We start from the raw sequence: 14,429 nt of genomic DNA on the forward strand, positions 1-14,429 counted from the left end.
GGTATTAGAGTGGACCCTAAGAAGATTGAAGCTATTGTTGATTGGAGACCACCCAGAAACGTCACAGAAGTTCAAAGTTTTCTGGGTTTAGCCGGTTATTACAGAAGGTTCGTAAAGGGATTCTCCATCATTGCATCACCTTTAACAAGATTGTTGAAGAAAGAGGTAGTATTCCAATGGGATGATAGGTGTCAGCAGAGTTTTGACACTTTGAAGAAAAAGTTGACTGAAGCACCAGTGTTGACTCAACCAGTGTCAGGTAAAGACTTTGAGATTTACAGTGATGCCTCTCATATTGGGTTAGGATGTGTACTCATGCAAGACAGGAAAGTGGTAGCTTATGTCTCCAGACAGTTGAAGCCACATGAAATGAATTATCCAACCCATGATTTAGAACTGGCAGCCATTGTTCTAGCATTCAAAGTATGGCGGCATTATCTGTATGGTGAAAAGTGTTATATTTACACAGATCATCAGAGTTTAAAGTATTTACCGACACAGAAAGATTTGAATTCAAGACAACGGAAGTGGATGCAGATTCTGGCTAATTATGACTATGTCATTAATTACCATCCGGGCAAAGCTAATGTGGTAGCTGATGCCCTTAGCCGGAAATCATTGTTGGCTTTGAAAGCAATGAGAATTAGCATGGAGTTGCAACAGCAGGGAGTTATTCTAGCACAGATGCAAGTACAGCCATCTTGGGTTCAAGAAGTTGCAGAAGCACAGAAGAAAGATGCACAAACAGCACTATGGGTAAAACAAGTACAGGAAGATCATGGTGGGAAATTCAGATTGGATAACAGTGAAGTCTTATTTTATGAAGACAGAGTTGTTGTACCACAGATAGGGGAGCTTAGACAAAAGATTCTGCATGAAGCTCATAACAGTCCATATACAATGCATCCAGGTAGTACCAAGATGTATGAGGATTTGAAGAAAGGCTATTGGTGGCCGGGCATGAAGAAAGATATCGGAAATGTTGTAACAAGATGTTTAACATGTCAATAAGTAAAAGCAGAACATCAATTACCATCTGGGTTACTTCATCCAATAACAGTGCCAACATGGAAGTGGGATCAGATCACGATGGATTTTGTTACTGGATTACCTCAGACGCAGCGGAAGCATGATGCAGTATGGGTGATCGTGGACAGATTAACTAAGTCCGCACACTTTCTACCAGTCAGGATGGACTATTCTCTGGACAAGTTAGCAGACATTTATGTTAGCGAAATAGTTCGACTACATGGAGTTCCATCATCCATTATATCTGATCGTGATCCAAGGTTTACATCGAAGTTTTGGGGTAAACTGCAGGAAGCATTAGGGACGAGATTGCATTTCAGCACTACATTTCATCCTCAAACAGATGGCCAATCAGAGAGAGTCATTCAAATTCTAGAAGACATGATGAGATCATGTGTTATAGAATTTGAAGGCAGTTGGGACAGATATGTACCTCTCATGGAGTTTGCCTACAACAACAGCTACCAATCAAGCATCAAGATGGCACCATATGAAGCATTATATGGTAGACCATGCAGGACACCTGTGTGTTGGACAGAACTGAGTGAGATGAAGCTTTTGGGTCTAGATTTGGTTAGAGAAACAGAAGAGAAAGTGGAAATCATCAGAAAACGGCTGAAAGAAGCAAGTGATCGACAGAAGTCTTATGCTGATTTAAAGAGAAAGGATATTGAGTACTCGGTGGGTGATAAGGTATTTCTGAAAGTTTCACCATGGAAAAAGATCCTAAGGTTTGGACGAAAGGGTAAGCTTAGCCCTAGGTTCATTGGTCCATGTTAAGGAGATACAGATCAGACCCATCACATGTGTTATCAGCAGAAGAGATTGAAATTCAGCCGGATCTCACTTATGAAGAAGAACCTGTTCAGATCTTAGCCAGAGAAACTAAGGAATTGCGGAACAAGAAAATAGCATTGGTAAAAGTTCTTTGGAGGAATCATAAGACAGAAGAAGCAACTTGGGAATCTGAAGACACCATGCGACAACAGTATCCGCAGTTGTTTACAACAGGTAAACTTCGGGATGAAGTTTTTATTTAGGAGGAGAGAATTGTGACATCCTACCGAGTCGAGTCTTAGCATAGAGTTGAGTAGTCGAGTTGAGTCGAGTTGAACCAAACCCGGTTGGGGTAGAATGAGATTATAAGTGGACTTATTTGAGTGAGAGAAAAAGATAAAGCATGTGGGTGAGGATTGATTTGTATTAAAAGATTGAGCTTGGGTCTTTAGTAGTAACCTGTTAACAATTGAGGTACCATTTAGGAAGTTTTCCATAAAATCCTTTGATTTTTGATGGCCTACCCGTAATACACATTTTCACTTTCCCATTTTCATGTTTATCTTCATCTTCTTCCTTTCCTCTTCCACCTTCTTTTCAATTTTCATGGTAGTTAAGCCTTAACTTCAACTTCTCTTTTATCCAAGTAAGTAAACCTTCTTGAAGTTCATAATTGAATCATTTGGTGCAATTGTATTAGAATTCATAAGAATTCTTATTTTTAGGTGAAGGGAGTTCTAAGAGTGTAGAGAAAAGAAGCTAAAGAGGAGCTCAAGCTTTTGGAGTAAAGGTTTGATATCTCTTGTTATTTCCATTTTCTTTGTATGAGATTTGTGTGGTGTGTTGCTATTGAGACAATCTTGCTTCATGTTGAGTGGGAGGACTGGTAATGGTGAGAAAACAGGGGAAAACAGGGGAAGTATTGAATAAATGAAGTGAATATTGAGTTTATGTTGAAACAGGTTTTGCTGGAAATTTTATCAGTAACTTCATCTTGATTTAGACCCTATTTATTGATGGAATTAGGAAGTGTCATAGAAGAGTTATTTGTTCCTCTATGTGTTAGCTTTACATGGGTTTTTGAATCATCCAAATTGGAGTTGTATATTGAGAGATATGACCAAAAGAGTACAGACAGTGCAGGCTGGAAGCGCGCGCGCGAATTGCATGATGAGTTCGCGTTGCCTTCTCGCGCTCGCGACTTTCACCTGAAACTCTCTGACTCTCATTTGGCACTTCTCGCGCTCGCGACTTTCAAGTACGCGCTCGCGACTTGTGCTCGCAAACTCTCTGACTCTCATTTGGCACATCTCGCGCTCGCGACTGTGAAGTGCGCGGTCGCGTACTTGGCCCTTGGCCTGTAAGCGCTCGCGACCTTCATCGCGCGCTTGCGAGTTTGGCCTGGGAACTCACTGTCTCTCATTTGGCACTTCTCGCGCTCGCGACTTTCAAGTACGCGGTCGCGACTTGTGCCCGATAACTCACTGTCTCTCATCTAGTGCATTACGCGCTCACGACCTTGCAAGGCGCGCTCGCGACTTGTTTTTTCATGCATTTTTGGACTTCTTTTTCAATGCAATTGTATTCCTTTGCTTCACTTATATGCCTCCAATCATTTTAACATCAAATACAACATTAGAACATGTATCAAAACAACATGCAAGCATGCAAATGATGTGAAATCAAATATACATTATGAATTATGAAGTTATGAATTATTCATGTGATGTTGTGTTATATTATTGACATACCAACATTATGCTCCATTGAGGTTAGGTAGAAACCATGTAGATAAGGCTATGTCGCGACATAGGATAGCAGATCTGCACCTCATACAGTTTGGTACTCCGGCTACAGGCCGTTGAGTGGATATGATTATATATGGGCCATAGCAGCCAAGCATACAGTATTCATCCAGTTTCATACAGTTTTTCTTATCACTTCGGTTTCACTATAACCTTATGGAGCCATACAGATATCTTGACATAACATTTCATGAATTATACAGTATTATAAACAGTACAAAAGATAATCAAGGTATCATGAAAGTATCATGATGTGTGTGCTTATATGTGCCATATGTGTTTACATGGTTCTTTCTATACATGTATGTGCTTAATTGTTTCTTTATCTGTAGAGATATCCACTGAGCATTATTTGCTCAGCGAGTTACCTGTTTAACTCGCAGATTTTGAGATTGGACCATAGAGAGTTGGCTTACAACTGCTGCCGTTCATCTGTAGAAGACTCAGTCTTCAGGGTAGCTACTCATATGGATGTGTATTTTTGTTTATCCTTTTCATGGCATGTACAGGGCACACAGTTGGGCCCATTTCATTTTGTAAACTAGTATCATGTTTTGTAAATATAAAGTAAATTATTTTTGTCTACAGTATCAGCATGCTATTATATTCAATATACATTATGATTTCAGCATGTCAGACCATACAGTCAACCAGTTTGTAGCGCCTCGGTCCGGTTCATTCGGGTTTACGGGTGGACCGGGAAGGGGTGTTACATGTATAGATAGCATACCATACAAAAAATAATAATTAAGTAAGCCTTACCACCCTAGAGTGGTTTGGCCTCTTAATGAAAACCAAGGGAAGGAATTTCCTTCTCCAACCAAGCATACTAACATAACTCTTATGCACCAAGGTATCCATTTCTATCCTCATCATGCATTATCTAAACTAATTCCACACTTTATCCCAAAATTTCCAACAATCTTTCCCATTTATGTCCATTTAAACATATCCACAATAACACTTTTCAAACTTATATCTTATTTTTGTCAAATAAATTCTCAAACATACAAATAATCAAGAGAACCTCATCACACATGATTCATACATACATTGATCCAAATAAACCCATGATTCAAGGCATAGGAAATTTCTAGCATTAATATAACCTTGACCTTTGCAGGGTTTTTAAGACATAACTTGAGTTATAGGTCTCCAAATGGAACGAAATCAGATTCATTAGAAATCTAAGACAAAATACTACAAATGTTATGAAGGGATCACAGCCCAGATCAATCTACAAGGTAGAAAACAAAAGCTAGGAACACAGACCAACAGTCCAGACCTGATTCAGCAGAACCAAGTCCAATGTTTATTGAATTACTCCTTAACCAAACACTCAAATTAATTCAATCCAAAACCAGAGAAGTCTCAAGACACAGGGCAACAACTCTCATGAAGAAGTCAGAACATAATCTTGCCATTATAGTGGTCAAAATGGGCAATCAATTCAGTGATGCATGTGGCCCGTCATAACACAGTCAGTTTGGGTGTTTCAGCCATAAGTTGAGCTATATATCTCCAAATCGGACACAAGAGGATGGGTTGGAAAGCTAAGAGAGAGACCTACAACTTTTATGAAGGACTCAGACACAAATGGAAACTAGAAAGGATCGAAAAATGGTCCTTAATCTCACTCAATAACCCGTTTTTCCCAAATTCAGCTTACTTTAACCATGAAAGGAACATGAACAACAAAGATACAAGGTAGAAATGTCTACCACAACATAAACACTCATCACATATCACCCAAGAGCATGTAATTGCAACCAAAATTCAACAAATCAATCATTTCATACAAAATCCCAAATATCCACATAAGAGCATAAAGGCACAAAATCAAAAATTTGAGTAAGGTAAGTGTGTTTATGAACACTAACCTTAAAAATAAGCTTTAGCAAGCTTAAATTAAAACTTTCTAAGCTCTCACTTTGCCTTTACTCCATGGTAGAGGTTTCTCCAACCTTTGGCTCAAGTAGAGAATCTCCAAATTTCTTGAAATAATTCACCAAAAATCACTTCCCAAGCTTTAATCTCTAGGATTAATAACTTAAATCAAGTTGGTTGGGGTGAATTTGATGTGTTTAGTAAGGAAGAATTGAAGAAAATGAAGAAGAAGAAGAAGAAGAAGAAGAAGGAGGAGGAGGAGGAGGAGACGTGTAAGGGAAAAGAAGAAGAAAGAAAAATGGTTGCACAATAATTGATGGTTGACTTATATAAAGCAACAAGGGTATTTTAGTCTTTTCCCCTAATTGGATGGCTAGGATTAAGTCAAGTAATCTCATCTAATGGCTACAAATAATCTCCAAGTAAATTCCTTCAAAATATTATTTATCTCCATAAAATTCTCAAATTTAATCCTTAAAAATAATTCCTCAAATTTCCTTACTTCATATAACACCATAATTCACTATTCACTAATTATCTAAATTCTCCAAAAATATTCATTACTTATTTTCTACCCATAAAAATCATGTATGCATACTCCAAAAATATTAAATAAAATATGAAACATAGATAGTAATTTTTCTGGACCAAAATAATACTGACTCCCGGACCGGTGGTACTATTCACAGACCGGTAAAACTATTATTTTAGACAGAGAAAAATTAGGGCGTTACAGGAGGAGAGTTTTGAGTAAAAACCAAGCAAAAAGGAGGTGAAAATCAAGGAATTTTCAAGTACTTCTTAAGAAAAGGTTAGTTATCTTCACTTCCTCCTTCTTTTCTATGGATTAATTTTTGAATTCCATGAACTTTGAAGTGAGGTGCTTGCTTGTTCATTCTGATTTGGTGAAGATAAAGTGATTAGAATTGAGTTTAAGGTGATTTAAGATGATTGAAAGTAGTTATGCATGCATTCAAAGTTTAATTTGCATAATTCACCAAGATGGATGATTTTGAGTTTGTATTTGATATGCCATGACCTAGGGATTCTGATATATCTTATATTATGATGTTATGTAAGTAATAGAAGAGTTGAATTGCATGAATTTGTGCTGGAAGTGAGTTGAGAATGCTTAAGCAAACATATTATTGTTGGACCTGTTACAGTTGGGCTGTCTAAACTTCAGCTTCTGTAATTGACCTATTTGACTAAGCAAATGAACTTTAAAATTCATGAAATTTTATATGGAGATAGGCTGAGATGTTGGGTAGGTCGTGTTAAAAGGGAAAGGACATTGGATAAAAGGAAATGGAGTTATAATTAGATCAGTGCAGGCTGCTCAGCATGAGAAAAACTGAAATTCAGATTCTATAATTATGTCATTTGACAATGCAAATGAGCTTAATGGAAGTTATGTTTCATATGTTTAGTAAATTAAAAAAAAAAAACATTTCTTTATAACAGATGAAAGAACCAAAAGAAGTTTGACATTTAATAATTAAATCTACTTTTCTACAAGATATAAATGAATGAATCAACAGTATTAAGTCCCTTGTAGTATACTTAGTAAGCATTTATAAGACTTAAGTGCTTATTAAGTATATTACGGGCGACATGCCATGTCTTACAGTAAGGTAAGGTGTGACACTAACCATCATATTTCATGGTGGTCAATTTAGTCATCAATGTGCCTGCAAGGGACTTATCAGTGCGTTTGAAGCGCCCCTCAACAGATTTCAAAAATTCCGAGGCCGACTCGGTTTGAGGGAGAGAGTTCTTAATATTATTGGCAATGGTCATTCTTATAAACATCAGACTGAGTCTATTTGATTTTGTCCAGGCTTTTGATTGTTCCACCTGCTCCGGAGTACTGTCATCTGTAGTTTCAGGAGGTTTTCAGTTATTAAAGCCAGGTCAAGATCCAATACATCCAATGAGAATTGGACCCTTTCATACCATTCAGAAAAGTTCGACCCATAAAAAACAGTCATTCCAGATGCAAGAGAGTGTAACGAAGTGGGAACTGTACAAAATAAATATATGCTTACAATAAGGCCTCATATATAAAATAAATAACAATGAATTATTAATATCGCTAAAATTCTCCTTTGGGTAAATTTTAACATATCTAGTGTTCACTTGCTGGGAGCTTAAAATACTTTACTATTTTATGTAATTTATATGTTACCTTTGGGTATCCATTTTACCTTTCTAAACAATATAAAATAAAACAGTAATTAATAATTAGCAGAAATAGACTCTCCCTTGGGTTAGTCTCATTCTCCTAAGTATAAAGAGATTTATTATTATTATTATTATTATTATTATTATTATTTAAGTCTCCCTTTATTCTTTTATGCAATTTAATAAATATAAGGTTCATTAATGTAGGTTACTTTGGCAACTATCTAAACTAGTTAACATTATAATTATAAAATTTCATTCTTTAATTTGAGTCAATCTATAATACTCAAATCATACTTCACAAAATCATAGACAATAGCAAGATTACATTTCAAAGACGCATAAACAGAAGATTTGACATAAAACATTGTCCAGATCCATGAATCATTAAATAGGAATTGATTAATTACAATTTATTGACGCAAACTTGCAAACAATCGAATTCAATGTTAATTAAACGGGACCATCATTTGAAGAACAAATAACATTAATAAAATACTCATAATCATTAATCATGTTGTAGACATTCAATATCAAGTATATGAAAATAGAAAACTTCCAGAAATTAAATCCAAAAAATTATGGTTTTTGAATATTCGCTTTAGACGGTTTTATCACAGTAATTTTGAAATTAATACTATTTAATTACAAAATTATTCTGAGATGTATAAATTCAATTAAGCTCTGATACCAAATGTTAGAATTTAACGCGGAAATTAACACGTAAACCCAAGATTAATTGAATTCAAAACATCTCAAGAAAAACTATATTAAACAACATACCACTTGAAGAACACATAGCCATGTTGAATCCAGAAATCCCCTTTAATTTATAAATCTTAAACTCTTGAACTCTTCTTCTCCTTATCCAATTTTAATACAGAGAATTATATCTTTTAGTGATGGAAAGATATCTCTTTTTTTTTTTTTTAAAGGCGTTATATATCTTTCCTTTATATATGGGAGAAGAGGGCCAAGGATAACTATTCAGAAACAATACAATTGTTCCAAACGTGTTTTGATAACTGCTCCTTTTATTATTTTTATTAGTCGTCCACTCCATCAAAGATACTTATCCATCATGCAGTTATTCATTATTTTTGGCATTTTTTAATTGGCTAAAAACTTGTATAAGTGGGTGAAAAATAAAATTAAAACGTTATGTTAGTGGGCCACCCACTTAATTTAATGTAGAAATAACATTATAGTGATTTCATATGTGATAGTTTAGATTTATGCATATTGTTTGTGATAGTTTAGATTTATGCATATTGTTTATCTATGTCAATCATGCCACAATAAATTTCCTCAAAGGGTTGATAAAGATAAAAAAATGGAGATTTATTGTATCTTAGTTTGATGAATTTAAGAATTAGTTGAAATACAGCATTGAAAAAGATGTGTATATATACACATCTTTTTGCGACGAGCAAAATATTTTGTGACGAGCAATTTTGCGACTGATGGTGGTCGGTCGTAGATCGGTCGCTAAGCAAAGCGACCGATTTCTTGCGTTTTCCGACCGATGTGTCGGTCCCAAAATGCCTTTTTTTTTGTAGTGATATTGTTTATATCTTTATCTTTTTTTTTTCATCTGGACATAGTGAAAGAGGTCATGGTGCTTTTGTATTGAAGGTTTTACTACTCGGTGAAAGAAAGAAAGATTAAGAGAATATGTAGCATATCATACTAGTGATTATAATAATGTCGATATCTTGTCAAGCTTTGATAAATCAAGCTCAACATATTGAAGTTTCTTCTTCAAATGAATTAGAATAATTAAAGATTTAGGGGTTAAATGCATCAATTGTATGCCTCTGTTATCTCTTGATGCAAGGATTTACTTTCGGGGAATGATGAGTCTGAAAATTCATCAAATCAAGGAAATTTCATTGAATTAATAAAAGTTATACCTTCATGTAATAAAAAAATTAATAATGTTGTATTAAGAATCACTGAATGCATAAAATCTCCCCCAACTTTCTTACTTTAATGATTTATCACCCTAAACTTTGCGAAAGACCTATCATGTACTTTAACTTACAGTTTTTGTAACTATTACACCCTTTGCCATGCTGAAAAGGAAGCGCGTGACTTCAAATGCTACTTAGAGTGTGATAGTCTGATAGTTATCTGATGTCACTTAAACGACGTCAGATTTGGACTCCTTTGCCTCTCTCTTTAATCTTCTTCTTTCGATTTCCATTTCTCTATCTTCTTCATCCTTCTTCCTTTTCTTCTTCACAAATCTTGGTTATCTCTTCTTTGGCTAAAAACTTCAAATGGCACATGCAAATAGCAAAAAAGAGAGAGTAAAACCAAAATCCTCATCTCATAGATTCTTGGTTCCATATAATCTAAGTTTGTTTCTTTCCCTTTTCAACTTAAATTTTCATAAATCTTTTGCTTTCCTTTAGATTTCTCTAATCCCATAATTTCTCTTCTTTTGTCATTCTTTTGCCTCTTAAATCTCTCTTACTTATCCCAAATTTCTATCAAGGTTTCATCTTTTTGGGCAATTTGTCATCTTTAATTTTGTATCATTGAGTTTCAAAATAGTTAGATTCAATCCAATCTGATCCAAAAGTATAAGAAAATTTTTGCAAGTAGTTCTTCTTGTTTTTCTTGATTTTAGTTGCTTTACTTTGTTCCTCCATTAACGATGAATAATGTTATTTTTGTAAAATTATGATACTGCTTCATTTTCTAACTTCTCCATTTTTTTTTTTTTTGAAAAAGAATATTTGAAGGCATATACCTTCTAATTTAATTATATATAACTAAATTTAATGAATATTTACTAAATGAAAAATTATACTTATAAAAATATTTTCTTAACTATTTATTTATTTTTATATTTAAAAATGTTTTCAAAAATATATAAACAAGTTTAAGTGCAAACCAATCTAGGCTCATAAATTTTTTATATTTTTATAAAATAAATATATACTAGTTGTAGAATTTCAGTGCTTCCATTGTTCTTTCTTTAATTAAATTACATAAGTTGTTATTTTATTGAAGAACATTTAAATAGAGGATTTTGACAAAGAAAAATAAACAAGAATGAAGGTAGATTTATTGTTTGTTTGGAGGCCACATTTCAAAACCATCATTCAGCTGTCTACTTTAATTGCCACATCATTGTGCATGTCTATCATGTGCTTCTTAATGTTTTATTAGGGGCAAAATAGTTACAAAAATTGTAAGTTAAAGTGCGTGATAGGTCTTTTACAAAATTTAGGATGATAAATGGTTAAAGTAAGAAAGTTGAAGGGAGATTTTATGCATTCGGCCGTTAAAGAATGCTCTTGAAACTCTCAAACTCACATCGTCAAATATTCAAAAAGATATAATTAATGCAGTTGCATTTGAGACAATAAAGGCAATCATTTCATATATCGGTGATGATTTTTGTTCTCTATTTCAGTTGATGTATGTCAAGATGTATCAGTTAAAGAGCAAATGGAAGTTGCCATATAAGATATGTAAATACATTTGGATGTCTCATTGAAAGATTCATCAGTTTTATGCATGTACGTGATAAAAGTGCAACATCAGTTAAAAAGGGTATTAATTCTCTATTTTCTACTTATGGCTTTAGTATATCTAGTTTGGAAGGTCAACGCTATGATGGAGCTAGTAACATACGAGGTAAATTTCATGGACTTAAAAGTTTGATTATGAAGGAGAATTTTAGTGTTTATTACATTCATTATTTTGCCCATCAACTCGAACTCACGCTTGTTATTGTTACAAAAAAGCACTCAAGTATAAGTTCTTTTTTCAATACTATTACTTTTTGTGCAATGTTATTGGAGGTTCTTGTAAATGTAAGGATATGCTTCGAGTAAAGCAAATGGAGAAAGTGCTTGAAGGGATTTCAAATGGTGTAATAAAAACTGGACAACACTTTAATTAAAAAAATGACATTGAAGAGACTGAGAGATACTCGTTAGGGTTCCCATTATGGTATACTAATTAATTTGATGCATTTATTTTTTTTTATAATTGATGTTCTTAAGTATATTAGAGCAAATGAGAGTGATGATCCACAAATGGCTGAAGAATTGATTTGATAGATATAATGAGTCGATTTGAATTTGTCTTTTTGTTACATCTTATTAAAAAAGATTTTGAATATTACAAATGAGTTATCCTAAGTTTTACAAAAGAGGGATCAAAATATAATAAATGCAATGATCCATGAATTGGAACCCTAATGCTTGTAGACATAAATGGTCTTAGGGGAGCAAGATTTTTCAAGAATATTTGGAACATTTTATTTTTGAGTAGAAGAACCATTTTCTTTTTCAAATATTATTTGATCGATTACATTTTAATCAAATATTCGATTGATTATTTGATTAAGTCTCAAAATGTCATTTGTGAATGGTTAGAAATGATGGTTAGAAATTTTTATTGCTTGAGATGTTGGATTTTGTGGTAAATATGATGTAAGTGTCATAAATATGGAGGTTATCTATATAGCTAGATGAAAATCATAGCGCGGAAGTGAAAAAATGACAAATCTTCATCATTATCATGTTGAGTTATTTTATTTTGTGTTGACATGTAGTTTCAAGAACTTAATATCGATTTGATGAAGTTAATAGAAATTTGTTTTTATTTATGTTATGTCTTGATCCTAAAAATTAATTTTCTGCATTTCATACGGGCAAATTGATTCAAATTGTAAAGTTTTATCCATCTGAAGTTTCTCCAGTTGCTCTAATTAAACTCGAATCTTAGTTTGAAAACTTTTATCCTGGATATGCTTATGGATAAGAATCTTTCTGAAGTGAATGGAATTGGAGGTCTTGCTAAGAGGATGATTACCACAAAAAAAAACATATTATTTTTCCTTTGGTGTATTTGTTAATCAAAGTATCATTAGTTTTGCCGGTTGCTATAACCATAGTGGAAAGAGTTTTTTTCTGTGATGAAAATTATTAAAAGTTCACTTAGTAATATAATAAGAGATACTCAATTGAATGATTGTTTGGTGCCTTACATTAAAAGAGATATGTTTGTAAGTATTGACAGCATAGTTATTATAAATAGATTTCAGTCAATGAAAAATAGATGAGGATTATTAGTTTAATTGTAATATTTTATTTTCTTTTTATAAGAAATTCTTGTTATTTATATTTATTTTATTGGACCCCTCTCATTGAATTTTTTGGGTAACCTCATTTTAGTGTTTAGAGTCTGTTTAACAATATTAGCTGTTTTAGTAGATGTTAATTATTGTAGTAGCTGGTAGTTATTATATTAACTGTCAGTTATTAGCTTTTAGCTGGTAACTAGTATATAGCGGTGTCAATTAGAAATATTCGGTAAAAATAGTTAGTTAATTAGTTGTTTAATTTAAAATGACAAAAAAAAAAAAAATTTAATTAACTGAATTCAGAGGAAAATGGGTATGATTGTCAAAAAAATTAATTAAAAGCTAAAATGTTAAATGTTAAAAGTTAAACGTTAGAATATTTAACGTTTTATAAAGAGCTCCTTCAAGCTCTAAAAGCTATTATAAAAACTATGTTATCAAACACTACAATTAATAAAAATAGAATTTGACTTGGTCAAAAACGTTAAAAGCCAGTTCAAAAGGTATTACCGAACATGGTCTTAGAGTTAGAAAATAAATATTAAGATAAATTTAGTTAAAATATTAGAATCAAATTGTTTTTAGTACGGAAATTTATGCAATATTATCAAAATTTGGAGTTGAACGTAGAGTTTTGACAAAAATAATATTCTTCAAAAAACTATTTTTCAATCTAATGCCAAATCAAAACTTTTACCAATCTAATGTTTGTCTTGCTATGGAGAAAGAGTGTTGCATTAGAATCACCAATTCAAGTATCGATTTCAATACAATAGAAAAAGTAATACATACTGACAAACAGATAACAAAAAGTAATTATGTGAATAAATAATAATTTTTATTTTGTGTTGAGACCAACAATTCAACTGGTGGTTTGAACACAAAATAAAAATTTTAAATTGTCAAATGACATTTTCATTGAAATACACAATTTATTTAGTAATTTTAGTGCAAATATGGGATGTGACTATTAGTCAGCAAAAAGTACACGAGATAATAGTTTTATTTAAAGTCCAACATGTTAACTAATGATTTCAATAAAAAAAAAATATTTGTTTACTCAAAGTATCTTTTCACCAAAACACACATATCATTTGGTGGTTTTTGTTTGGGTTATAAATATTTCAAGTTAAGTAATAAAAACATAAGTTTTTTTACACAATTACAAATTACCAAAGAGTAATAAAGTGCTTCAAGTTGGTTGTGTGGGTGAGTCAATGTCATTTCAATATATAATACCTGCTTTCAATACTTCTACAGCGTCTTTCCGCACATGAGATGATTTACATCCCATGCTATGCACTCATCTAATGATTTCTTTGAGATGATGGTGGCAATCGATAAACAAACTCATTTGACATTTCTTAGCCACAACAACCATTTGTGAATATGATTTAAGCTCATCGTATGCGATAAAAATATTGAGCATGAAGAAGAATATCAAAGCATTAGAAGATGCAGTACGTTGAAACTCGCGCATAATAGAAGGCCTCCAAAATATGGTACAAGAGAACATGAATGTACATGTTAATATAACTATTTTTTTCATGTGTTAGTTATTAAGACATTTTTAACATAATACAAGTTCAACTCCAAGCACTTAATTACTCTTGGTAATTTGTAACTGTATAAGCAAAATT

At 32.9% G+C, this 14,429-nt stretch overlaps 2 pseudogenes; both read left to right on the forward strand.

The window, feature by feature from the left end:
• The first annotated feature begins 9,416 nt into the window (after window positions 1-9,416).
• Window positions 9,417-11,601, forward strand: LOC149493382 (uncharacterized; annotated as a pseudogene).
• Window positions 11,602-11,760: 159 nt separating this feature from the next.
• On the forward strand, window positions 11,761-12,783 carry LOC149493383 (uncharacterized; annotated as a pseudogene).
• Window positions 12,784-14,429: the final 1,646 nt, after the last annotated feature.

This window comes from Jatropha curcas, chromosome 10 (assembly GCF_041381405.1).
Source record: "Jatropha curcas cultivar XTBG-Jc1 chromosome 10, XTBG_Jcur_1.0, whole genome shotgun sequence".
NCBI lineage: Eukaryota > Viridiplantae > Streptophyta > Magnoliopsida > Malpighiales > Euphorbiaceae > Jatropha > Jatropha curcas.